General features: G+C 43.9%; 1 protein-coding gene across 1 annotated transcript in view; it reads left to right on the top strand.

Annotated features, from left to right (window-relative positions):
- NALCN (sodium leak channel, non-selective) overlaps window positions 1-27,066 on the top strand; it is a 2,843,734-nt gene that overhangs the window by 2,446,780 nt on the left and 369,888 nt on the right. The gene's annotated exons all lie outside the window — the stretch shown is intronic.

Genomic DNA, 27,066 nt, shown 5'->3' with positions numbered 1-27,066 from the left:
AGACAGGTAATCATCGTCATCTTCGATGATGTCTATTGTGCCGTGAAGTGCACCTGATCTTATTGTGTCGCGAGGGACACCTCTGCCTTTTGCGCCATTTGGGTCGCTTGTTCTTTTTGTGCCGCTCGGGACACCTTGGTCTTTTGTAGCGCATAGGCTACCAATGGATAAGATCCTGTCATCATGAGAAGAGCAAGTGGCAATGTTAAAATGAGGTTCAATGTGTTTACATTTTTTAATTGCCTTACCGCCTTTTGTTGGAGCGGGGTCATGGTCATGGTCTTCATCTGAAGAAATATTTTGCTCTTCATTAAGGGTAACCCTTTTCCTTTTGGCCAACGCCGCCTCCACAGCTTCTTTTAATGAATTTTTTAACTGTCTCTCGAAAAGGTTCATGAGAGAGGACTCCGTAAGGGGGGATTCATTGGTTAGATGAGAGTCAGACTCACCTTGAGACATAATGTGGAGGTAAACTATTCTTTTTAAATAATATGTTAAGTAAATGTGTTAAAATCAAAAGGCTCTTCTCCCCCTTTTTTTTAAATTTTTTTTTATCTAATAGTTATTCTTAAAAAACCTGTAAATAGAATTGAAACCGCTACGATAAAAAGTATATAACCAGCTGATTTCCTTGTGAGCAGGCGAAAGGAAAAGCTGTTGGCTCGGATGATCGTTTCCATGGAAACGTCAGCGCGAGATCGTAGAAGTATACAGCACAAGGTCTAATTTTCGCTTGCTGGGTCATTAAAAACGAGTCATGTGATGTTGTGGAAGCTCATTCTTGCAAGAGAGTCGCATTGAACGACCCAGGAGTAGCGCGAGCGTCACCACGAGTACGGAGGTAATTTACTTTCAAAAGTAAAACAACGTTATGATCTAGATTGTTTTAAAACAATATTAGTACAGTTTTCAGCTTAAATACTGCCTGATCTGGTCTCGTATGCCAAAACTTGTTGTGAGCGTCTGTAACTAAGGGTGCGCTCGTGTAGAAACGATGTCATTAAAAGGCATAGTAGGAGATAATGTTGCGCGCAAACGATAAAGGCAGACTTAAGGGGATTGACAAAAAAGGAAAAAACAAAAGGAAAGAAGGTAGCCCGACCATAAATTGGAAGGGTGTCAGGAAGGAAAAAACATTAAGTAATCAACTTAAGAGGTTTAAAAACATATATATATTTCTTACCTGAAAGGGTTTAAATATGTCTACAAATATATTTCTTACCTGAAAGGTTTAAATATGTCTACAAATACATTAAAGGTTTATTCTTAATGAAAAAATATAATAAGTATGAGGAGTAGAAAGAAGTTGTACTTAACTGTCCGGTGGGCAGCGAATAAAAGAGGAAGATACCTGGTTGCTACGGCTCATTGTTATGTTGATTGGAATGTTTTATTTGTGATGTAATGGTTACACTTTGAAGGGCTGCATGTCTTGGGCAGCAATAAAAGTTATTGCATAATGTAGCCTCCGGTCTTGTAATGCCTGATCCACTCCTCCGATAGGAGGAGTGGATCAGGCATTATGTATGTGGAAATGTCACTTTTGGGAAAGTGGGTGTTTTGATGCTTGTGACTCTGTGTGCCTGTCTCCATTTCACATCTGGGTGCCCGGGGGACAGCTACATCTGTGCATTCCTGAAAGAAGGCCATAAACAACGGATTCAAGGGAAACTACAAACTTCTGAGGGGTGTCTCTGGGACGGTTACGTGGGGGTGGAATTGGCACCTGCATTCAAAAGGGCAGGGTCTTGGCCCCTATGAAGATAGTGATCAAACCTCCTGGGGTAGGATGACAGACAGGACAACATTTAGAGAGGACCTGTGCCTTTTAAATGTGGCCTTTTGAAATGATTCTATCTTCAAGACCATGGTCTGTATAACTACTGGAGTTTGGCCTCCAAAAGTAGGGATGCATTTGGATTTGGAACCATACTATCCTTGTTCGATGCTGGGATGTTGACATGAGGAATCATTAGGGCAGGGGGACTGCAAGTGGATTATACGCACATTTGTGATGGCATGGAGCTTGTTGTGCTCCAAGAAGGGGACTATCACTTGGTGGATTTTGCCTGGACGTTGCTAGCTTGAAGCTAAGTGCCAACTGTGTGGCCTGGGTCCCTAAGTGCTCTTCAATGGCTGGTTGGCTGACCTCCTTTCCACGAGATCCCAGGGACACAAAGGATCTCACAGTTACCACAAAATCGTAAGGACCGCACTCGGTGTTGCGAAAATGGGTGGAAGTGATTGTTGGTAGGGACAAGGACCACCCTGGTGAACACCATCATCACACTGTGCCAAAAAGATCAGTAGCCACCTGAGGTGCCAGGATGTGAGGAGTTCGAGAAGTGTGGAAGAAGCTTGCAGAATCAGAGGGGCCTGTGCTTGCATCAAGCGGACCCATACTAACTTTCACTCCAGATTGTGTGTTATTTGAGTGGTGTTGGGGGATCTGAGCTGGGAGCTGAGACTGTCTTCGACCTCCAGATCGCAAGGACAACAGTGCGTTGACATTGTGGTTTCCACCTGAGGTTGCTGGCTCCCTCTCCCTGGACCCACTTCGCAAGTACTTTGTTGTGGAGAACATTGTGCTGTGGCCCGAGGGGTTTTGCCGTGCCTTGTGGGCACCTACAGCTGGTTGTTGGGAGCTACGGCAGCTCACAACTCTGCCTGAGGGAAACACATTTCTCCAGACTTGGAAGTGAGTTAGCTTTCTGGGTCACAACCTTTTGTCTACGGATGGATAGCGAGCCTACACTCGTGGAGGTGCCTTGGGGAGCCTGGAGGTCTATTCCGTATGGATGAAACTAAGAAACTGTTTCTTTCCGTTTTAGGTAGTTCGGACTGTCCAGTCAATGGGGTGCCAGCAGGGGCAATGTGTATCGTTGGCTGGTGTAGTTGAGTGACAGAGGGGCTGGGTCACGAGCCATAGTCAAAGAACTGTGACGGCTAGACCATTCTGCTAATGGGAGAGTTCAACACTTGCATATAACTGTAAAGTGTATATACAATGCGTATCTTGTTTTGAGTTCAATAGGTAAGTACGGCAATTGCATATAACTATAAAGTGTATATATAATGTGTAGCTCTTTTTGATTTTAATGTATGTGTAATACAAAGATCAGTGTTTTATACATACCGTGTGGAGTATTTTGGTGGCGTATGCAGTGTGTTGCAGGGGTGGTGTTGTGCCAAAACTTTACACTTGGGCCCTGAGGATAAGCCTGACTGTTTGGTGCCAAGCTACTCAAGGGTGAGCACAGGTTATCAAACATTTTTATGGTACTCATTCTATCTAGAGCAGTGGATTCTTACTGGCTTCGATGAGTCCCAGCCAGCCGGAAAACACTGGTTCTAACATTTACCTTAATCTTACCATTTATCTCTCTAATAATTACAATGTTGTATTGATTCCTGAAAAAAATACAGTTAATATTGCTCTTTCTCTTTTGATACACTTGGTTAGTTCTGAAAGTAACTTAATTTATTTTTTTTATGATTTGTTCTTGAAGTTTCTGACCAAACAAAAAAATAGTCTCAACATGAGACAGGAGTAAAATAAATTAAAACGAATAAACCTAAGGGTGTTAGGAAGGATACTGGTGAGGTGTGACCAGCTCCTGATGCATTATAATGTCCCTCTCTCCCACAACAATCACAGTATGGCAGAGAAGACAATATGTTGCACTACTATCATACTGCCTGGTAATGTCCCCATTCTGTCTCAAAAATTGAATTGGCATCATGGTACCAGGAGCAGGTACTTATGCAGGGCCAGGTGCACCGGCAGGTGCTGCCAGGGCAGATGTAACTGAAGAAGTCAAAGGTGCTACTTAAGCAACAGATGCAGCAAGTGATGGTGGAGTTGCTGACGATGCAGAAGAAGATGACAGGGTTGCAGTAGCTGAAGATGTATTTAGAGCTGAGTCTTTCTGCTTTGGCCTCTTCAATCTACTTCTGACACCTTATTTCAGCACATGCCAACCTGAGTGAATGCTTTGCTCACAGGTATATCCTCATTCCAGTTATGCCAAATTAGTACTTCTTCACGTTCCCATGGGAAATCATTTTGTTGCAGGTTACCAGTTTAGCACTGACCATTTGCCCTCTACGATGCAGTGAAAAATATACCACACAATCAACTCCTTCAGCTTCTTCCTCCACTGGACCTCTTCCTCCTGCTGCAACTTCACCTCTACTTCATCCTGCAGAAAAAATCCAGGATCTTGTTTTTCAGCCATTGCAGATCTCGGACAGTCGCAAAGTGGCTTTAGAAGAAAAAATATTTGCTCTTCCAAGCACCTTTTCAAATCAAATGGAATGGTGATAAGGAGTATTCACTTCCTGTTTCCTACAATTGACTGAGTTCTCAGCCAATTTGCTGTTTTACAAAAGCAAAAGTACCACTGTAGTATCTTCATACTATTGTGGTACCCATGAAGTTCACGAACACAACCTGCAGTTCCAATACTAACACATATAACATATGTATGCATGGTAGCAGGGTGAGTTATAGTTCATCTTAAAGCTTTGTTTTTTTCATTTAATATATATATACATATATATTTATATATACATCAAACCCAAACACAAGCTTAGAATGCCACACAAGTTATGCAAAAAAAAAGGTTAGGAACACTGGGTAGTTCCCAATTTTAGGTGGAGAGCTGCTCTTGTTGGAGTGCATCTACAACACTGACACTCTAAATTTTCCCACCTCAAATGTCTGTTTTTTTAGTAGTGTTTAAGCATAAGATTAGCACAGAGCTATCCACGTCGAGCTAGAAATGTGATGATGTCTTTTGCAGCAAAGTCTTTAACCCGTTTGATGCGTCGGGGGGCCGTCCGAACCACGCCCACTCTTTATTTTGCCCGCATCCCGGCGGAATTTCCGCTGCGGTAAAAGGGTTAAGCATAGGATTAGCCAGTGCCATTCACACTGAGCTTGTGAGTGTTTGGGTTTGACCTATACTGGGTACCCCCTTGTTTCGAGACAAGCTATATTTCTCTGACGACCTCTAATGAGAGTGAGACACATGCCAGGAGATACTTTTATTATTTCCAGGTTGGCTTTGATAGTATTTTACTAATCCAAAGCTGTAATAGTGTGCTTGGAGTGGTAAAAGACTTTTGCCATTTTATAACTGCAGTTACTGCACGGTCGGGGACGAGAACTCATCACATAAAAAGATAGGACAAGCCTATCTTTTTATGCGCAGAGTCTCCACCATGAGTGTAGAGTCACCCCAGTTGCATAATTACTATAAGTAAAATTAAACTCAGAGCTTGTGAAAACCACTAAAATAGTAAGCATACACAAAAGTGCAAGTATGCCTTTGTAAATTAGTCCCTATGCTTCTGTATTGCTTTCTCTGCATTGTGCAACGCAGTGCAGCATCTTAGTTTACGCCTTTAGCCTTCACCTTTGCAAACACAAATTCCAAATGTATGAACAGCAGAGATGGCAAATGAATTAAGTATATCACATAATACTGTCAGTTTTACCACTGCATAATTTAATTTGCACATTACTTTTTCTTGGTCTATGTCAAACAAGTATTTTAAAGACAAAATAGATAAAAACGTTTAGCGTGATGCCTAGCACGCAGCTGCTAAATTGCTTTGCTGAAAGACCAAGAACAAGTAAAACTCATACATTATTTGATGACAAATTTATAACAAATGATTTAAATTTTTTGAAAGTGTCATTTTATATAAAATGTTTTTTGGGGGTTTTTTACACAAGCAAATGTAAAAAGAAATTTAAATTTGCTACTTGACACAGAATTAACAGATCAGATAAACAAACATGCAAATGGGTTCATTGGCAGGATTGACTTCAACGATTTATTATGAAGATACACAAGTGGATTTAATAGTTGTTTTCTTGCAATTCGCTTCTATTTTTATTTATTTATTTATTTATTTTATTTTTAATAAATTGCCACAAAAAGAAGAAGCAAAATATTACATCAGCATTTTCCAATAATAATAAATCGGTAGGCATTTGCAGATCACAGAGGAGCATTGTAGAAGAAAAGAAAAAGAAAAAAAGAAAGAATGAAAGAGAAAGAGAAGGAGGAGAGAGAAGGAAAAAAGAAAGAAAAAAAAGGAAAAAATAAAGGGGACACATTCAATCCTTAATCCCATTGAAGACAGGACCAAACCCTGCAAAGTTTTAGCAGGGATCGGGGCCCTCTAGCTTTAGCTAATGCAGTTTCCATTTCAAAGATCTCCCTCAACAGAGACCAGAATTCATTAATGCTAGTAGAGATGGTTTGAATCCAAGAGTGGGCAATACACAGACGAGCACAAGAAGCGATAATAGAGGCTAAAGGTTTCGTTAGACACCCGGACTCTGAAAATAGCCCCAACAGCAGCTCTTTCCTCAAAACCGGACTATCGTAGCCGACCCAGGTTGCTAGAGTCAGAGCGATATTAGACCAGAAGTCTTTCAGCCTAGGGCATGTGAAGAATATGTGGTGTAAATCGGCAGCATATCCCTGTCATTTGGGGCAGTTTGATTTAGCAGTAGTTAAGTTGTTAGCCCATTTAGAAATTCGCTCAGGGGTATAATAGAGCATAAAAATAATTCTTGGTTGCTGTAGTTTTAGATTGACAGATAGACAGGCTAAATCAATATTTGAAGAGATCCTTGTATTTCCTCCTTTGAAATATCAGAGCCGAAAATCCAACTTAGCTTTGCTGCAATTTGTACGCCATCATCACTCACCGCCCCAATGATTTTTTTATATATTTTGCCTATGGCTCCTCGCCCTCTAGTACCAACAAGTGTAGACAGAATCCCGGATGGATTAGACAACTCTAATAATCCCTCACCATGGATAAAATAGTCCCTAACTTGTAGGTATTTAAAAAAGTAGGTTTGTGAGAGATCAAATTCTTCTTTCAAAGATGAAAAAGTTCGAAAACCCTGATCATCATATAGCTGACCCATCCGCGTTATGCCTTTGAGTTGCCAATCTTTCTCAATCTGGTCATGAAATATACTAGGAAACAAAGGATTTCCCCATAGTAGCGTGTAATAGTGTAAATCGGATATTGCATAAGTCTTGCAGATTTTGCGCCATATTTTGGTGATATCTCTGATTACCTTGAAGCGAACCCACTTAAAATAATTGTGGTCAGATGTTCGATAAAGTAGAAACCCAGCTGATATAAAAACCAACTGGGATTTGTATCAGTTTCTCTAAGTAGACTCTGTAACTGCCTGGTAAATGCTGCCCAGAAGTACAACTTAAAATCAGGGAGGTTGAATCCGTCCTGCACATATGATAGTTTAAGATATCGAATAGCTCTTCTAGCCCATCGGTATCCCCAGATAAAGCTGCCCAGGACACTATCTAGGCGTTTAAAAAAAGAAGATGGTACTTTTAGTGGAAATAGATGCTGAATAAAGGGCTCAATATAAATAACAAACAATAAAGGGGATAAAGGACAACCCTGCCGGTTCCCCCTTTGAACTGAAAAAGAAAAAGAGGAAAGCCCATTGAGTTTGATTGCAGCTGTTGGATGATTATATATTTTCTGTACCGCCGAGATAAGCCTTTGACCGAAGCCTATTTGAGACATAGATATCCATAGTGCTTCCCATGCCACCCAGTCAAAGGCCTTCTCGGCGTCTAACATCAGCATCCCCATCTGTTGGCCTATCAGGCCAGAGACATCGAATGCGGCTATTGCCGTGTTAATGTGGGTGGCGGCATCTCTTCTGGGGACAAAGCCATGCTGCTGCTCTTAGACTACTGTATGAATTACCGGAGCCAGACGAACCGCAAGAATTTTGGAAAAAAGCTTAGCGTCGGCGTTAATCAACGCTATTGGTCGATATCAATCAATCAATCAATCAATCAATCATAGGCATTTATAACGCGCACTACTCACCCGGAGGGTCTCAAGGCGCTTGGGGGGGAGGGGTCCGCTACTGCTCGAACAACCAGGTCTTGAGCTTCTTCCTGAAGGAGAGGTGGTCTTGGGTCAGGCGTAGGTCGGTCGGGAGGGCGTTCCAAGTCTTGGCGGCCAGGTGGGAGAAGGATCTTCCTCCTGTTGTCGCTCTGTGGATGCGGGGGACGGCAGCGGGGGCGTGACTGGTCGAGCGGAGGTGGCGTTTTGGGAGCGTAGAAGTTGAGGCGGCTGTTGAGGTAGGTCGGGCCTTGGTTGTGAAGGGCTTTGTGCGCGTGGGTGAGGAGCCGGAAGGTGATTCTTTTGTTGATCGGGAGCCAGTGCAGGTCTCTCAGGTGTCTGGAGATGTGGCTTCGTCTGGGGACGTCGAGGATGAGTCTCGCCGAGGCGTTCTGGATCCGCTGGAGTCTCTTCTGGAGCTTGGCGGTGGTACCGGCGTAGAGGGCGTTGCCGTAGTCCAGTCGACTGGTGACGAGGGCCTGGGTGACCGTTTTCCTGGTCTCGGTGGGGATCCACCGGAAGATCTTACGTAGCATGCGCAGGATGTTGAAACAGGACGAGGAGACGGCGTTGACTTATCTGGTCATGGAGAGGAAGGAGTCCAGGATGAAGCCCAGGTTGCGTGCGTGGTCTGTCGGTTTGGGTGCGTTGCCCAGGGCGGGGGGCCACCAGGAGTCGTCCCAGGCGGAGGGTGAGGAGCCCAGGATGAGGACTTCCGTCTTGTCTGTGTTCAGTTTCAGGCGGCTGGTCGTCATCCACTCGGCCACGTTTTTCATCCCTTCGTGTAGGTTGGCTCTGGCGGTGGCGGAGTCGTTGGTCAGGGAGAGGATCAGCTGGGTGTCATCGGCGTAGGAGATGATGTTCAGGTTGTGTTGGCGTGCGATGGCCGCAAGGGGGCTCATGTAGACATTGAAGAGGGTGGGGCTGAGCGAGGAGCCCTGAGGGACGCCGCAGATGACTTCCGTGGCTTCTGATCTGAACGGGGGCAGGCGGACTCTCTGTGTCCTTCCGGTGAGGAAGGAGATGATCCATTCCAGTGCCTTCTCCTCGATTCCGACGTTGCTGAGGCGCTGCACTAGGGTGCGGTGGCAGACAGTGTCGAATGCCGCGGAGAGGTCCAGGAGGATGAGGGCCGCTGTTTCTCCGTTGTCCAGCAGGGTTCGGATGTCGTCGGTGGCAGCGATGAGGGCGGTCTCGGTGCTGTGGTTGGCCCGGAAGCCTGACTGGGATGGGTCGAGGGAACCCGTCGTCTCGAGGAAGGCTGCCAGTTGCTTGTTGACGGTCTTCTCGATGACTTTGGCTGGAAACGGGAGGAGCGAGATGGGGCGGTAGTTCTTGAGTTCGGTGGGGTCCGCCGTTGGTTTCTTTAGTAGAGCGCTGAGTTCGGCGTGCTTCCAGCTCTCAGGGAAGGTGGCGGTGTCGAGGGAGGTGTTGATGATGTCCCGCAGGTGGGGTGCGATGACAGCGTCGGCCTTGTTGAAGATGTGGTGAGGGCAGGGGTCGGTTGGGGATCCGGAGTGGATGGAGTTCATCGTGCTGATGGTGTCTTCGAGGTTGATCGGTGTCCAGGCGTTGAGGGTGGTGGTGGGGGGCGTTGGTTTGGTCGTGGGGAGCGTTGGTTGTGTTCTGAAGCTGTTGTGTATGTCAGCGATCTTGTTGTGGAAGTAGGAGGCGAGGGAGTTGCAGAGGTCTTGCGATGGGGTGATGTCGTTGGTTCCGGCGTTGGGGTTGGAGAGCTCTCTGACGATGTTGAAGAGTTCCTTGCTGTTGTGTGCGTTGTTGTCCAGCCGGTCCTTGAATGCTGTTTTCCTGGTGGCGTGGATCAGTTGATGGTGCATTCGGGTGGCGAGCTTGAGAGGGTAGTCATGTTGTCCGGCGTTGGGTCTCTTCTCCAGGCTTTCTCGAGGGCACGGCAGTTCTTCTTGGAGCTCTTGAGTTCGTCGGTGAACCACGGGGCTTTCTTGCTTCCGGGTCTGCTGGGCGGGGTCCTCAGAGGGGCGAGCTCGTCCGCGCAGGTGGAGATCCATTTCGTGAGGTTGTCGGCGGCTTGGCTGGGGTTCGGTGAGCTGGCGGGAGGGTGCTGGCTCAGGGATGCGGCGAGTTGTTCGGTTGTGATCTTGTTCCAGCTTCTTCGTGCAGCCTGTTGCTGGTGGTGGTGGACCGTGGTTCTTTTGAAGGTGAAGTGGATGCAGCTGTGGTCCGTCCAGTGGAGTCCAGTGGCGTGGCTGAAGGAGATGTCTTTGCTGGACGAGAAGACGGCGTCGAGTGTGTGTCCGGCGAGGTGAGTGGGGGTGGTCACCAGCTGCTTGAGTCCGAGGGTGGCGAGGTTGTCAAGCAGGGTGGTGGTGTTGCGGTCGTTGTTGTTCTCCAGGTGGAAGTTGATGTCCCCGAGGAGTATGTAGTTAGCGGAGGGGAGGGCGTGCGGGCTGATGAAGTCGGCGATGTCTTCGCTGACTTGAGTGCGTGGTCCCGGGGGTCGGTAGATCAGGGTGCCTCTGAGGCTGGTCTTGGGGTCGGTGTGGATCTGGAAGTGCAGGTGTTCGGCGGTTGTCAGGGTGTCGTCGGCGTTGGTCGAGATACGGATGGTGTCCCTGTGGATGATGGCGATGCCTCCTCCAGTCTGGTTGTCGCGGTCTCTCCGGATGATCTTGTAGCCCTCTGGGATGGCGATGGCGATGTCGGGCGCTGAGGAGTCGTTCATCCAGGTTTCCGTGAGGAAGGCAACGTCAGGAGCTGTGGTGTCGAGGAGGTTCCAGAGTTGGACGGCGTGTCTGTGGACGGAGCGGGTGTTGAGCAGGATGCACTTGAGGTGGTTGCTGCTGGTGTTCCGTTTGGTGGGTGCTGAAGCAGTGCAGGTCCGGATGCAGGAGAACTTGCAGGACTGGCAGGTGAAGGGTCCGTGGGTGCGTCTCGGAGTGGCTCGGTAGCACCCAGGGGTTCGGCCGGTGTTGAGTTCGTTGAGGGTGGCGGCATCGTAAGTCCGGCGGGTGGGGTGGCCTCTGCGGGGGCCAGGGGTTCTGGCACTGGGCGCGGTCCAGGCACGGACGGGCGCAGACGGGCTTACCTTTGGCGCACCTTCGGCGCTCAATCGGTGCTCCCGCTGCGCGCGTCCGCTGCGCGGTCGCTCTGGGGGCGTCATAAGAGGGGAGCCAGGAGGGAGGGTCTGCGGGGAGGTGGGGAGCGCGGGACCCAATCGGCGGGCGGGGGGGCGGGGTCTCGTTGGTAGCGGCGGGAAACCTGGGGGCTGGGCGGCGGCTCTGAGGTGGCTGGGGCGCCGCTCGGCGGCCCTGTTGCGGCTGGGGCGCCGCTCGGCGGCCCTGTGGCGGCTGGGGCGCCGCTCGGCGGCCCTGTGGCGGCTGGGGCGCCGCTCGGCGGCCCTGTGGTGGCTCAGGCAGCAGGTGGCAGCAGGAGGCTCAGCAGGTAAGGAGCAGGCGGGAGGTGTGGGGGCGACCAGGCCGAGGGCGCAGTGGCATATGAACTTATATCATCAATGGGCTTCCACTTTGGAGGAAAAACGACGATGTTTGATGCGTTCCAAGAAGAAAGAACCTCTTTTCCCAGTATAATAGAGTTACATACCTTAAGGAAGATAGGAATCAGTATATCTTTAAAGGTTTTAAAAAATTCCAATGGGATCTTAGCCTTGCCAACTGGCAAGGCATTCATAGCTTCCTTGCATTCGCTTCGCTTGCATCGATGTCTCCATCCAGTGACTCGGATAACATCGGACTCAAGATTGACATCTGACATTCCTGCAAATAATCCAAGACGATCTGCTCGTCCGGACTACCTGGGCTACTGTATAGATTAGCGTAAAACAGCCCAAATTGTTCGACTATATCAGCAGACCTAGTATATATCAAGCCGTCAACCCCTTTAATCGTTTTTACGTGGGTTATAATAATTATTAGCGACTTTATCTTTTAGCCATCGTTTAAGCTTAGCTCGTGATTCTACAACATGTTGGTATATCAAATGTTCAGCCACGCACTTTGTGGCAATAGCCATAGCGTGCTGACGCTCCAGATCCAGGCAGAGTCGATATAATCCCCATGTGTCTTACGCATCCCCTCCACGTAATCCGAATTGCTAAGGAGATGTCTGGGAAAAGTAAAATCCCTAATTTGTACTTGTATGTTTGACTGTAACTGCGCTATTAACATAACCGGGTTATGATCGGAAGTTATTTTAGGACATTCTACCACCACCAGTGCGTTTTCCAGGATAGAATATTTAGCCAAAATCATATCAATTCTAGAATAGTGTTTCTGAGGAGAAGAAAAAAAAGTGTAACCTGGGACATTGGGGAATAACCTCCTCCAGGAATCTTCCAACTGATGCAAGTAAAGGAGCTCGCATATAGCAGTTCTAGTTTTACACATTCTAGCACGGGCAGAAGTGTTGGTAGTGTCGATCCTCCTATCCAGTATACAATTAAAATCACCCATCACTATCTTATCACCAGACCACTCCAACAGCTCGGAGCTCAAATGATAGATAACATCTGGGCAGTCCGTATTAGGGCCGTAACCCATACATAATGTAACCTTTTGCCCGTAGATCAAAATTTGTGAGATTGCTCACCTCCACTTAGTATTTGCAAGTGAGCGGATAACAGTAGGCTGGCACAGTCTGGATTTTAACAGAGCCACCCCACGAATAGAAACTGTTTGTAACGTACAGACCATAAGATCGTATCCCAAGTGCTTAAAAACTACTCTGTCTTTATAAGCGATATGCGTCTCTGCCAACCCTAGTATATGAGGCTTAAAAGTACGTAGCACTTCCATTACTAACGGTTGTTTCCCCGCCTGATTCAATCCTGCTACATTCCAACACATACACTAAAGTTCCAGCATTGAAAAATATTTAAAAACCGAATCAAGTTATCAGTACCCAAGATAACATACTCCTCTGACTCCTGCTTTGCGCAGATGAAAATGTTTAGACTGTCTAAGCTGTGGCTCCCCCCCCCCCTTCCCAAGGCAATCATCCTTATCGACTCTTCGCCCACCCCCCTCCCAGTTACTAGAAAAAGGAATCTCCTCTTTTCCTGCTGTCCCATGATGACAGCATTGCGGAGACGTTCTCTCGAAACACCCCCCCCTCATCCCCAGTGACCCCCACCATCTCCGACACCATACATCAATCACTCCACTTGACCTATGGAAAACAAGCATACTTATCAAAGAAAACAAAAACAAGAAAAATAAAGAAGTGTCCATTACAGTTTAAAAAAAATAAAAGTCTCTTTTCACGGAAACAACTTCTCTTATAACTGCTACCATAGAATTAAGACTATAATTCGTTACTTGCTGACTAATTGCCATTTAAACCGTGCTTGTTTAGCGTCCTGCTCGTTGGAAAAAAAATGTTGTCTGCCATCCTCTGTTACTTTCAGACGTGCCGGCTCTTGTAAGAACACCTGCGAACAGACAGTTTTGAAGGGATCCATAAGTTGGCGAAGCTTCCACCGCCTGTCCATTGTCGCCTTGCATAAATCAGAGCGCACAAAAATAGACATTGTATCTACCTTGACTGGAGCTCCAGGACGCGCCTTAAAGTATATTGCTTGACGTAATAGAAAATTACCCAGGAACACCAGAATCGGTCTGGCAAAGTTGGTTTTGGATTGGTTACCCTGGGAGGCTGGGATTGACAGGGGTAGTCAATTAGCTTCTATTGAATTTATTAACGTGATTATTTTCAGATATATAAGGCATGGTTTGTCTAACATTTTGGCTGCATATTTTCTGTAACTCTCAGTTTGGAAAAGGCTTCCTACTTGCTTAATAACACATCATTGTTCACTGGACAAAATAAAACCTTGACTTAGATTGCTGAAAAAATGTCACTTTATAACAGGAAGAATCAAAACTCTAAAAGGGAACCCACCCCACTTCACAGAAGGACCATTCGACTAGACTGTCTTACCCCACATCTCATTGGCTATTCAACTAAGTTCCATAAGGTTTGCTGACTGTGGTGTCCCCAAAATGATACCTTAACATTCGAATCATAAACTCTCTTTTAGCTGCAGAATATTCTGTAAGGTGACCACCTCCTTACAGGTCACCATGAACACTATTTCTAGTCCTAAACTTTAGTGTGATCACCTAATGCATTGCAGGTCTAATCAAAGTAACACATTTGAAAAAAATGATTTGTAGCTGAACGTTCAGGACTGAAGTCAGTGTCTGTAATGGCCTGGAGTGAGGTGGTCACCATTGATGCATGGCTTGACCTCTTCCAGATCTTCAGTGTAACCTTTTACACCTAATAAAGTAAAGATCATACTGGATCTTTGGATAGACTGTTCCCATGCTTGACTACGAAAAGGAAGACGAGGTGGGGCAGCATTAATCCACAACAAGCACCTCACAAGGTCTGACCTTCCTGATGCCCGTAGCCTTGAGTATGACCTGTAAGCTAACTAATCAGTCCTAACAGATCTTTCATCATAGCAGTTAGGCAGGGAAGAGGGACATGTGGTAAATTATAACAAGTTGGATGGGGGAAGGAGTTTTTGATGGAGTTAAGGAAATCTGTGTTGTAAATGTCTCTCTATAACTCATTCTACCATGGCCAACGAATCCATGGCATCAACGTTCAAGAGTATATACAACCTGTAGAGGTAGTAGCTGTAAATTACAGAGTTTTTCAGTTTGGGGTTTCAAGTGACATCATAGAAACCTATTCCTTCACTATCATTCTCTACAATGTCACTAATAACCCTATGGTACAAATGATACTCGTGATTGACAATTATCCTTCTGTACATCTGATACATTGTGCGTATTTATTTTTGCTCATTTTATCTATTTTGTTACTTGTTTGCTTTGAGTTTTGTGAACAAACTAGATATATCCTGATTTATTTAATCCATAAATGTACACAGATAGTTGACTGTTGTGTTTTAATGCAGTAGTTACCCATATATGATATATGATACATAGGTATACTCATATTAAGACGTAAATATTTTTTAACTCCCATACCTGTCAATGTGCAGAGCTGTTGGCCTAGTAGTCTGGGTGACATTATTGACAATCACTCAAAAACTTAACTTCTTACTTATATTTAAATATAAATACAAACAGGGATTTTCTGTCTTTGACTTTATTACCTGTAAAAATCAGAAAAAATGGAAAACCGGGCGCTCGAGTTATAAAGTGCAAAGGGTGTCACAGCTAAAAGTGCAATTACAAAAATTGAGAGCAGTGATGGGCTGGTGTGAAAATTAACCCAAAAACAATATTGATAAACAGAGAGTTATTTTGTCAGTGGTGTAAATGCTAATACAAAAGCACCCCACTATAAATAACCCAGGTGTCAGTTGTGTTTTGGTACCTGATTATGGTGTGGAAAAGAGGGGACAATGTGAGTAAAAGTTAGTTGAACCATTATGTGTGCATTACTAACTCATTTTTATGTCTGGCTTTAAAGCAGTGATGTTTCCTTGCCTGCTGTTCCCAATTTCTTTAATCCCTTACCTGCTGGGCGTATTTGTGTCCTGTCTTTCCAACATACTGGGGATTCTAATGGTACCCAAAGTTTGTGGATTCACCCTGGAGGGGACTGAGAAAATATGCAAAATATAGCTACATTTTGAGTTTTTTGAGAAAAATAGAAAAAAGTGCTCTGGATAAAAGTGGCTGTTTTTTTCCCTAGAAATGTCAGCAATGAGTAGTTCACCGTCTTCCCAACTTTAAGGAACATGCAGAGCTGAATAAAAAAAAAAAATACCACAGTTTTGGCATTTTTCAAAGAGGTAGCTCATTTTTACTAGTTTTTGTGACCTCAACCTACTTCCAGTTTGTGGTGAAAACCAGTGTGAAACCAGCAAGGGTTCGTATGTTTAGATATCCCAAGATTTTCCCAAAGAAACTAAAGGCCAGATTTAGATCTTGGCGAACATGTTACTCCGCCACAACAGTGACACATACCCGTCTGCTGGAACATAAATCCCATTATACCCTATGGGATTTATATTTCAGCAGGCGGTATAACCGTCGCCATTGTGATGGAGTAACACATTCACCAAGATCTAAATCAGGCACTAAGGGCCTTATTTACAAGCCCCTTTGCACCGCTGGTGCGTCACTTTTTCCCATATTAAAAGTGACACACCAGCGACACAAAGGGTTTGTAAATATGCCCCTAAGTGTTGAAATCAAGAAATATTGAAAATTAGTAGGCCTGGGCGGCAAATTCCGTTCCGTTCGCGGAATTTGCGGAATTTGGGTAATTTCGCGTTCCGCGGAGAACGCGAAATTGCCCAAAATTCCGCTTTCCGCGACTTCGTGAAATTTTTGCTTGTTCACGTTCTCAAAATGCGTGTTCGCGAGATATTTCTCCCCGAGCACGCAAACAGCGATTGTGAACAGGAAAAAAGCATCGCGAACAAGCAATTCCGCGTGTTCGCGGAATTTCTGCGTGTTCGCGGAGATTTTTTTACCGTTTCGCGGAGATTTGCGTAACGCGATTACGCAAATTCCGCCCACCCCTAAAAATTAGTAGGGAAAAACGGCCATTTGTGACAGCGTTATCATTTGTAATTTTTTGTCACAATGGACAATTTACAAAACCAATATTCCATTACATACAATAGGGTTTGTAGGTTCTCCAAGAACCCAAGATACCCGGGGACAACAGCTGATCTGCACTGGACAATGTTTTTTCTCTCTGTACTCAGTATACACTAATGCATATGGTGAAATATGTAGAGTGAGAAATGAGTACAAAGGAAACCTATGTATTTCTGAAATGGGCACAAGATACAGAGTTTAGGAGCAGTGGATATTTCTACATCTCTAACTTTGTTGGTACCTGTACTCGAATATGATTTAGAGGGTATTTTTCAAAATATCTTCTTTCTTACACACTGGCTTACATTTGAAAGGCACACATGCAGTGAAATACTTCTTGTGTGGATAGGCCTAGTACCCGCAACAGGAAACGGCCCACTGCACTGCACATTTTTCCACTGAAACCGTACTGTGAGTTATCACACATTAAACTCCTTATCTCATTAATGGCTTTCATGCATAAAACAAGAATTCATGGCTTTGTTCTGCACTGCTGCAGTCTTTTTCAACCCATTAGTCAGGATTCAAATGCAAGACAGACCAATTGGAATAGTTAATTCTTGTTCTACCTTCTGCACCTACTACACGTGTAGCTGGTGGTAATAGTTTGCGCAAAGCACTAACAAACTTAATACGTGCCCAACTCTTAATCAATGGTAATGTAAAAACATGCACAAATGTTCCCTAGTGCTATTTTTGAACGATACTAATAATAAGGTCAAACCGCAAACCAGAAAGTTAAAAGACTCACACTTACCTTCCAACACTAAAATAATACACAATTCCCACATAATTTACGAGTAATGCGAAAAGGTAAATTGTATGTCCCAGTCTGACATTTCATTTTATTCTGACCATTTTGATTGGAATCACGAATAACACTTTAGGAAAATTCAGAATCTGACAAAATATAGGGTTGGCAAAATACCAATTCCTTTCAGTCAGTTATTGCCCAACTTTCAGACACTCTCCATCAGAGATTTAGCACTTGAAGAAAATGGAAAGCAGGGACTGTTCCCATGGAGAGGACAGCTCAATCTTTTTTATCAAAAGAATTTAAAAGAAGTTTTCATTTTATGTTATCTACCTGTTAGCAAGTTGACTCGTGGTCTGTGATATTCAATGTAAGTAAATAATACTGCTTCCTAATTGGTTGTCAGATCAGGAGAAAATATATAAAAGGACCTTTATATATGCTGGATAGTAATGGCTGACCTGCTTGATTGGATGGAAATGTAATACAAGGGATACATTTGTTTTTGTACACTTGTGGAAGAAGTTTTCTTCATTTCATTTAATTTTTTTTTTAATTTTATATTTTTGTGTATTACATACTACTTTAAATGTCTTACAAAAATATTTCTAACCCCCTTGTAAGAATTGATTGATCACTCTTTGTTGCCTTCCTACCCTCCATTCCCAATCACAGATTGGTAATGTTTACTGCTTAAGAAAATATAAGATCTTCAGTACTGAAACATATCTGTGCACATTTTCCAGGCTCTAAAGGTCACTGAGAAAGCCTCAATCTGTAGCATCGAACAGGCTCAGTAGTTACAGTCAGGTTCTGAGTCCTTTTGAGAAATGGCCACTTAAGAGCCTCTTTTGGAGATTTCAGTCAAGATCTACTCAACCACAAAGTGGATGCAAGGGTTTTTTTTCGCATTATGGAATCACCAATATGCTGGATAGTAATGGCTGACCTGCTTGTTTGGATGGAAATGTAATACAAGGGATACATTTGTTTTTGTACACTTGTGGAAGAAGTTTTCTTCATTTCATTTAATTTTTTATTTTATTTTATATTTTTGTGTATTACATACTACTTTAAATGTCTTACAAAAATATTTCTAACCCCCTTGTAAGAATTGATTGATCACTCTTTGTTGCCTTCCTACCCTCCATTCCCAATCACAGATTGGTAATGTTTACTGCTTAAGAAAATATAAGATCTTCAGTACTGAAACATATCTGTGCACATTTTCCAGGCTCTAAAGGTCACTGAGAAAGCCTCAATCTGTAGCATCGAACAGGCTCAGTAGTTACAGTCAGGTTCTGAGTCCTTTTGAGAAATGGCCACTTAAGAGCCTCTTTTGGAGATTTCAGTCAAGATCTACTCAACCACAAAGTGGATGCAAGGGTTTTTTTTTCGCATTATGGAATCACCAAAGATAAAGAAGGTTAAAGGACCCTAACACAAAAATCCTTTCAGTGAGTTTATTTAGAGCTGCCCTGGGTTAATAGAAATTAGAACAATTATGGTATCTGGGGTACTCACTCGACCATCAAGTATTATTGCCGATATGTTTCAGCTACTTCTGTAAGCCCCAAAGGGTCCGTGGCCTTCATCAGAGCATATAAGTCTCTGTTTTTAAAAAAAAATCTGATCTATAGTTCTTAGATCCTAGTGTCAGGATGAAATGACATATAACATAAATATGTTAAGACACACACAACAAAAGTATAAATTTTGAATATGCAACTCGCTTAGTAAAGGCTTTTTGCATCAGGAATTCTCTGGAGGTATAAAAACAAGCAATGAGCCATATTTAAACATAATTTCCAACCTCAGCTGTTCCCAGAGAGGGACATAATTCATTCACCGTGTGTTTATAGCAGAGCAAACAGTGAGACACTGCACACAAAGTGAGATGCACAATGTAAACAGATAGCGTTTCACTGATCCCTTGATGCTTATCCTGTAAGTAAGGGTAATTTTACAAACATGTGGATTGTGGGGGTGAGTTTCCCAACAGTCAGACACAGTGGATAGCAAAGATTCAAATGATTAGCTCTATTACCGCAGTGATGTGGCTAGCTTAAAATGTTCAAATGAAATGTGACGATCTAAAGACAGCACATGAGATTTGGTTACAATATATTCTGTCAGGAGACAAATTAGTCTCGTGTGGCTAGCATTTTCTTTACCAATATCGCTCGATCTGTAATTAAGCCAGTTACAATAATAGTCAATTAAGATAACTAAATAGTAAAAGTAGCAGAGTTACATATATCGCCACCCCATAGTTTTTCCAAAAGAGCCTCTCAATGAGGTAATAATTACGTCATCAAGGGACAAATGCCACTGGTCTATGCCCAACAATCCTGCTGCTGACATAAACCTGTCCCCTCTGTTTTAGTATTGACCGGTAATTCATGTGACCTCTCTCTTCCAATATTAGTCATATTTGCAGGTGATTAAGATCCCTTCCTCTGCTCCTCTCTCTTCTTTTTGTTCTCCAAAAATAAATGTGTATTTCAACCTACATTTCTGATTTAAAAGCATCCTCTAGATATGTGGGTTAGGAAACTGCGCCGGTAGTTGAACTTGTCACCTTCCCTGTAGCAATCCCCCTTCCTACCCCTGTCTCCCACCATTTTCTACTTATCTTTTACCTGAACCATAATATTACTTATTTGTTGTGTTTAGCTGCATTCTTAACTTCTCTCTGAGCTCTTAATGGTGCAGAGCATCTAGCTCCCTAATGTCTTTTTCTGCTCACTTCTGCCTCCCCAGTTTTCTGGTGGTTGCTCCCTTCGATTGTTAACTGGAGATGGTCCTCTGTTGTTGTTTTGTCTATCTTCTGGTCTTGAATCCTCTGTTGTCCCGAAGGTTGGTTCTCCTTCCTCTAATGCTTTTATTGTACTTGTTTTCCCTGCCAAAGTGAACACCAGTACAAGGGTGAAGGCACATCTGCATTTAAGCTATTTCTCAGCTCTTGGGTAATTTCTTGACTCGCCCTTCTTTTGTTGAGAGTATTTTGTGAAAGCAACATGCACTCATCGAACTCTGTGGCCTCTCTGCGCCTCGCCACTGTTAGTATCTAGTCCTTAATTCTTAATTATACAAGCTTGGTCAGGACATCCTATGGTCTAGCTCTTGGATCTGGCAAAAATAGCCCAACTCTGTGTGTCCATACAATTGCTATGTCGTCCTGATTGCTTTCTCCCAGAACATATTGGAACAATGATCCCTGCTCTACATGGATTCTCTCTTGTTTTTAATTCTTATGCTATTTCTACAGGATCTAAACTCAGAGTCATCAAATGTGTCCTTATATTTGTTTCATTCTTCTGTGAGACCTACCACAGTTACCCTTGTTTCGTTCATCATACTTTCCAGGGCGTTTATATCGTCCTCATTCACAATCACTCGGTGTCCTATTGCTTGGATATCTCTTGAGAGTTCCTTTAGAGTGGTTTTTATTCCCCCGTGCAGCTTGGAGTTGGACAGCCAGTGTTTCTCAAACATGCCACCACGCCCTCCTTTGTCAAGGTTTGGTGTTCAATTATTTTGGGATTTACCATGCCTGTGCCTTTTCATTTTCGCTGATCTCAGGCGTTTAGATGATGCTTATGAGTTCAGGCACACTTTCTGCACCTTTCCAGCAAGATTTCAGGTCATGACGTTTCTTCCCAGTACCAACACAAGTGTGCAGTTCTGGAAGGCCACTAATTTGAGTTACGAAACAGTCGGCAGTGCCACCTCATTGGGGGAATCCCTTTTGTAATGCACGAACGCTCACCCACCCAGGTGGCATGCTTCGTCATTGGGCTGTACTCCTTGCTGGGTGGGTGCTGCAATACCCAGTGGGCTCCAAAGATGGCACTTTGTCAGGAGTCTTTTATGATCGATTTGCCAGGTGTTATCCATGCCAAATGATACTGCCCTTGAATGACGATAGATTGGGGGAAGTATACTAAAGTTAGCTATGGGCAATTGTGCAATTTGAAAACAATGCTGCAGAACCCATCGAGCAATGTGATGAGCTTGTGGTTCTGGGGGGAGGTCAACATGCTTCATGCCTAGATAGCTCAGAGAGGTATTTGGCAATACTTCAGGACTTGAATATAGAAATTCTAATTTTCTTCCTGGGTGCTGTTTGTCAGTGGTGCCCGTAAGTGTAACAATTTCACATCTGATTTCAAAAGTATATGTCTATACTTATGAGTACTTATGATAGTTCTTGTTAGTTCTAATCCTTAAGATGGGGCTTACCGGTTGTCTTAGGTTTGAGATACTGGCACCTCATCTTAGTGTGGGTGATTAGCATTGCTTTCATTTTTAGTGAAGATCTCCTTTGGGCTTCATTTTAGTTTGAGGTTTCAGGGCTCCTTAGGTTGTTATCTATTGAGCCCTTTGGGATATATGGTTGCTGTAATGGTAGCCTATCCCTCACATATCTGGTCTTAGGTATTGTTCCATTTCCCTGCTTCTCTGTTGGACTTCTATATAGTTGCTGACTGGCCTTATTGGTTGACTGTAGAGCAGTGCTTGAAATGGAAAAACAGAAGTGCAGGTACTCTGTAACAGAGTACCTGCTTGTTTCTGAGAAGTGCAGGTACTCTCCAATTAAAGGTATAGCATCTCTCTTGAGAAGTGCCTGTACTCCCCCTCTCAAAATAGAAAAGTGCCGGTACTCCGTACCGGACAGTACCGGCCCATTTAAAGCACTGCTGTAGAGTGATTTTCCCTCCTCTAAACTTGACTTACTATTTTTTTTTTTCACTGCCTTTCTAGTTACCTATTAACGGGGGGGTCTATTCTTTTAATTGTTCAATTATTTCCCATCTGCTCAGGCTGCATGAAATGTTCCTCTAATGGAGGAGTTGTGTTTGCTGCTTTTCTTGGTTTTCTCCCTTGCAGCTCACTTGCCTGTGTTGAACATTCCCCCATTGTTTCTTGGATATTGTGGACCTGTGCTGGTCCATTTCAAATTCGCTCCCTGCCAGTTTCCTTGCTGAGAGTGGAGTGCATCTGGCTGGCTCCCTCGATCAGGCAAGGTGCTGGTTTCTCTTGGCATTGCCCCCATATGCAGACCAAAGATGCTGACTCTCATGCCTCGCCACTCCCCTTGCCCCTCTGCTAGTGTCACAGCTGGCGGGTCAGAGCGGGTTGACCGAAGAGACTTTGTTGGGTCAGAATATGCCCCCACAGCATTCAGTGTATTTTGTTGGTGTTAGGCATTGTTTTGATAATTTTTAAAGGGACTGGAGACAGGAGCTCTCCCCTAATGCATCTTCACTGGCCACACCCGCAGTTGTTTGGTTTTGGACGTGGTTACTATGTAACACAGCAAGATTATTATTTATTCTTTTTTTTGTTTGTTTCAGGGCACTTTGGTGTAGTATGAGTTGGGATATTGATATACATTGTGTTATTTCAGTTAGTTCAAATGGGCCAAAGATTGCTTTAAAATGTTTACAGTATATCTTGATCTGGCTCATGAAAGGCTCTAACACACAGGGATCCATGTGCCTGAGCTGAGGGCAGACCCTCTTGTGACAGTTGAAGGAACAGTCAGACCAGCATGCAGGTTCCAGAGGCCTGGCCTGCAAAAAGTGCAGGGAGAAACTAAGAGTGACCTTCTTAACATTACTCCTAAATACTATAGCAAAGTTGTTTCAAGTGGTAAGGGAACTTTGGAAGATCTGCCTTCTGTTTCCTGAATCAGTAATACTGAAAATCAAGTGATTAATAAAGCCTTATAGCCCGCCGTAGCGGGCTATACCGGCTATTAAAGGCCCGCTGCATCGTTAAAGGCCAGAGCTGAAGGTGAGGGACTTTAACAAAGCAGCGGGACTTTAATAGCCGGTATAGCCCAGCTACGAAGGACTATAAGGCTATTAGAACATTCTGCCACTAGAAGGCAGAATGTTCTAACAAATAAAACAAAGCCTTCAAGGAGCGCGAGGGGATTCAAATCCCCTCAGGCTCCCTGAAGCCTTTGTTCACAGCCAGAGCTGTGAACAAAGAAACATTGGAATGTTGGGCTTATACCAGCCATTATAACTCTGGGGCACCCCTTTGTTTCAATGGAGCTCCCAACATTCCAATGTTCTAATAAAGTGTATCTCTTCATCTGATGGATCTTGCAGAGTGACGGGCTCTTTTAACATTTAGAGAGAGGCCTGCCAGGATGCCAAAGTAGCCTACTAGGTGGAGATCACTGTGATGAAAGTGCGTCTGCCACTGAGGCAGATGTACATTCCTCATGGTTAAATGGGGAGTTGAAAACAATGGGCCTGATTCACAGAGGTAAACTGAGACGAAAGTTTTAACTTTCGGTATTCACTAAAGGCATTTACCAGTAGTAAAGTTAGACTTTTGTCTCTGGTTGGGTCTGGTTGGGTCTCAGTTAAACTTAAGACCAAAACTTCAGTTTAACTAAGACAAAAGTCTAACTTTACGACTTTCAGTATTCTCAAAGGGCATTTACGAGTGGTAAAGTTAGACTTTTGTCTCAGTGTTTTGCTCTTAAGTTTAACTGAGACCAAAACTGAGACAAAAGTCTAACTTTACTACTGGTAAATGCCCTTTTGTGAATATCGAAAGTCGTAAAGTCAGACTTTTGTCTCAGTTTACCTTTGTGAATCAGGCCCAATGTTTTTTAGCCTGTTTGGTACACTATTTTGCTTTTCAGCAGCAAACCTCCAAAAGAGCGTTAGCTGAAATAAAAAGACAAATCCCCCGATACACGGGGAGTCTTCACCCTGCACTACAGAGATATTTTAACACCTTTCCATCAAGGGATACCATGCATTGCACAGCCTGTCCCAGGTTGAAAGAAGTGATAAGTGGACTCACTCTAAATAAAATGGGGCTTCTGCCTCTGTGACCCTGCAGCTCTGTGGCAAATGGGTGGCCAGGTGAAGGGTTTCCGAAGGCAGAGCAAGCAGAGGCTCCAACGGGAGAAGCCAAGCTGTCCCTCCACTCCTAAATAAGGCAGTAGCGTGGTGGGAGAACTGGCAATGTCTTGCAGTTTCCCTGCCTGCCCAACTCCAAATGACTACCTGAGTTTGTTCTTTGATTTGCAGACTCTAAAATGCTGCAGAACTTTCAAACAAAAAGGTGGGCTCAGTTGAACTTGAGAAACAATTTCATTGAATGCGTAGCTGTTGCTCAACATTGATCTACGGAGGATCAGTAGATAATAAAGAAAGTGGATCAGTTGGAGACATCATTTGCGCAGTGCTTCATTATACACCTCTTCTCACATTAGAGGAACATTCTATTACACATCTGTTATAAAAACTATTGCAAGATCTTCTGGTGTCACAAAACCCAATGCAGTAAGGCAGGTCAGAGTGAGTGTGGCCATCACTCAGTGGTTTTGTGATAAGGAACCAGGGGGCATATTATCAAGCACGGCGTTAAAATTATCGCCGCTTTAACGGCAGAAAACTGACACTAAAGTGGCGATAATGGGCTTGATAATATGCCGCAGAGAATTCCAATAAAAGCCCATGTTGACACCAGAACGTGGGCTTCTATGGGAATTCTCAAGGGCATATTATCAAGACCTTTATCGGCGCTTTAGCGGCAGTTTTCTGCCGCGAAAGCGGTGATAATTTTAACACCGTTTCTTGATAATATGCCCCAAAGTTGAATAGGTGTCTGAATAACATATGAGTTCTCTAAAATTAGGAAAAGTGCCCCCTCTCCCTAATCAGGATCTCATTATGAGTACCCAGCTGAATGGGCTGTATTTTCCCCACTCGTGGAGATACTGATACCAGGAGTACCGGCAACTCCAGGGTTGGTGAAAATCTGTCCATTTACAAGTTGGACACCCTAGGGTTTCACTAAGAAATGAGAAGTTACCGGGGGGTCAGTAATTCTGAGTCTCATTACTCCAGTAAATCCTAATATTCCCCTATACTTTCACACAGAGATGTGGGCTGTTTTCAGTAGCTGAAATCCCTGGGTGAAAGTAGAAATCGCTGTGATCCTGCTGGTCCAATAATTTGAATGGAGCAGGTAACTGCTCCCATCAGAAATTAAGAGACCAGTAGCAAAAGAGGGGCTTCCAGTGCTCATGAGTAGAGCTTTCTAGCACCTCCCCTCAATTTTTCAATTTCTGCAATTGCTCATGGAAGCTGGAAGCTTGATGTGCTCGCAGTTTTAAACTGGAGTTCTGTGCATCACAGGACACAAACACAGGTCTTTAAGTGGGCTGGGTCTCACCGGTGCTGCGCAACGGCAGTTTTTTAAAGGAGGCCACGAAATGGGTCTCTATCGGGCTCTGTTTGCGGTGTGTTTTTTTCCGGACTGCAGTGACTGCAGGCACATTGATGTGCACGTGCTCACACTGCTCACTTCTCACTGGTGGAGAAGTTAGGGCATGACGTCATGCCAGGTGAGCATTATAGGGGAAGGGAAATAAAGAGAGTCATTTTCTCTCTGGATTTCCCTTCTCTGTTTGAAACTCCGGAGCAGCAACATTGCCCTGGTGTCACCAGGGCTTTAAGTGGAAGCTTTTTCAATATTATATATGAGCCATAGTTGCTGCTTATTTATCTTATGCAACTAACAACCATTGACAATGCCAATAGTCCTGACTTGTTGCAGGTATGATGTTACTTGCTGTATCGTATATCTGGATGCAATGACAGAAACAGCAAAATACAAGTCGAGCGGCACACTATGCTAAGCACAGATTTCTAGCTTACGTTTTTTAAGTCACGCCCTTAGTTACATTGGTCACGCCCCTTTGAGAGACCCCCACCATGTTTTTCCATCTCACTTACTGGCACATGCATCAACAAAGACTTTTGCGATTCCTTAATTGCGATTTTTAAGGAATCGCAATTAAGGAATTGCAAAAGCCTATGCATGTAGGAATCGCTATAAAAATAGCGATTCCTACAAATTCCTTAATTGCGACTTAAGGAATGCCGTCCCAATCATTCCTATGGGCCTCCAGGCCCATAGGAATGATTTGGAGATTGCATGAGCAAATTGCGAGTACCAGTAGGTACTCGCAAGTTGCTCATGCAATTTCAAGGGTGCAAGAGTGTCAAAATGACACCCTATTGCACACCTGAAATTGATCTGTGCACATATGTTGCACACACACATGCTCTAAGGGCATGTGTGTGTGCAACATGAAACTTTGAAAAATGCACAAAAGTGCATTTTTCAAAGTTTTTGCAAATTACCATAAAGTTCAACTTCATGGTAATTTGCTCCCCCTATTAGCGAAATCGCTAATATTTTAACTTTAATGCATTATATTTAAGGAATCTCAATTTGGGATTCCTTAAATGCAATCGCAATTTAAGGAATCGCTATTTAGAGATTCCTTAAATTGCGATTTTTGCATTTGGGATGATGCATCCCAAATACAAAAATACCGGTCGCAAAGGGGCAGATTCTGCTAATCTGCCCGTTTGCGACCAGTTTTCTCGTTGATGCATGTGGCCCTAAGAGCCTTGCACAAACATAAATAAATAATGCACTTCTGAGGCTTCACCACAGTAAAGAAGAACTCTCCAAAAGGCTAACAAATCGCTTTTGTCAATTATTCTTGAAAGTCCCTCTACCTCATGCTCCTTCTTTAACAAATTTGAAATCCAAGACACCTTGCTAATCATCTCCTCGCCCAATCCCTACTATCAGACAAATTCTTATTTGCATTTTCCCCACACCTGAGATACCTACATACCACAAATAAATTAATAAAACAACATGGTTGTTCATTAAATTAGCGGAGTCTCATGCAAGGCTAAAAATGCATTGCTACATTGATGTGAAGATTTCAGGGCAGAACTCAGC

Source organism: Triturus cristatus, chromosome 8 (genome assembly GCF_964204655.1).
Source record: "Triturus cristatus chromosome 8, aTriCri1.1, whole genome shotgun sequence".
NCBI classification, from domain to species: Eukaryota; Metazoa; Chordata; class Amphibia; order Caudata; family Salamandridae; genus Triturus; species Triturus cristatus.
The sequence above is the reverse complement of the archived record's forward strand: the minus strand, read 5'-3'. Positions and strand labels throughout refer to the sequence as shown.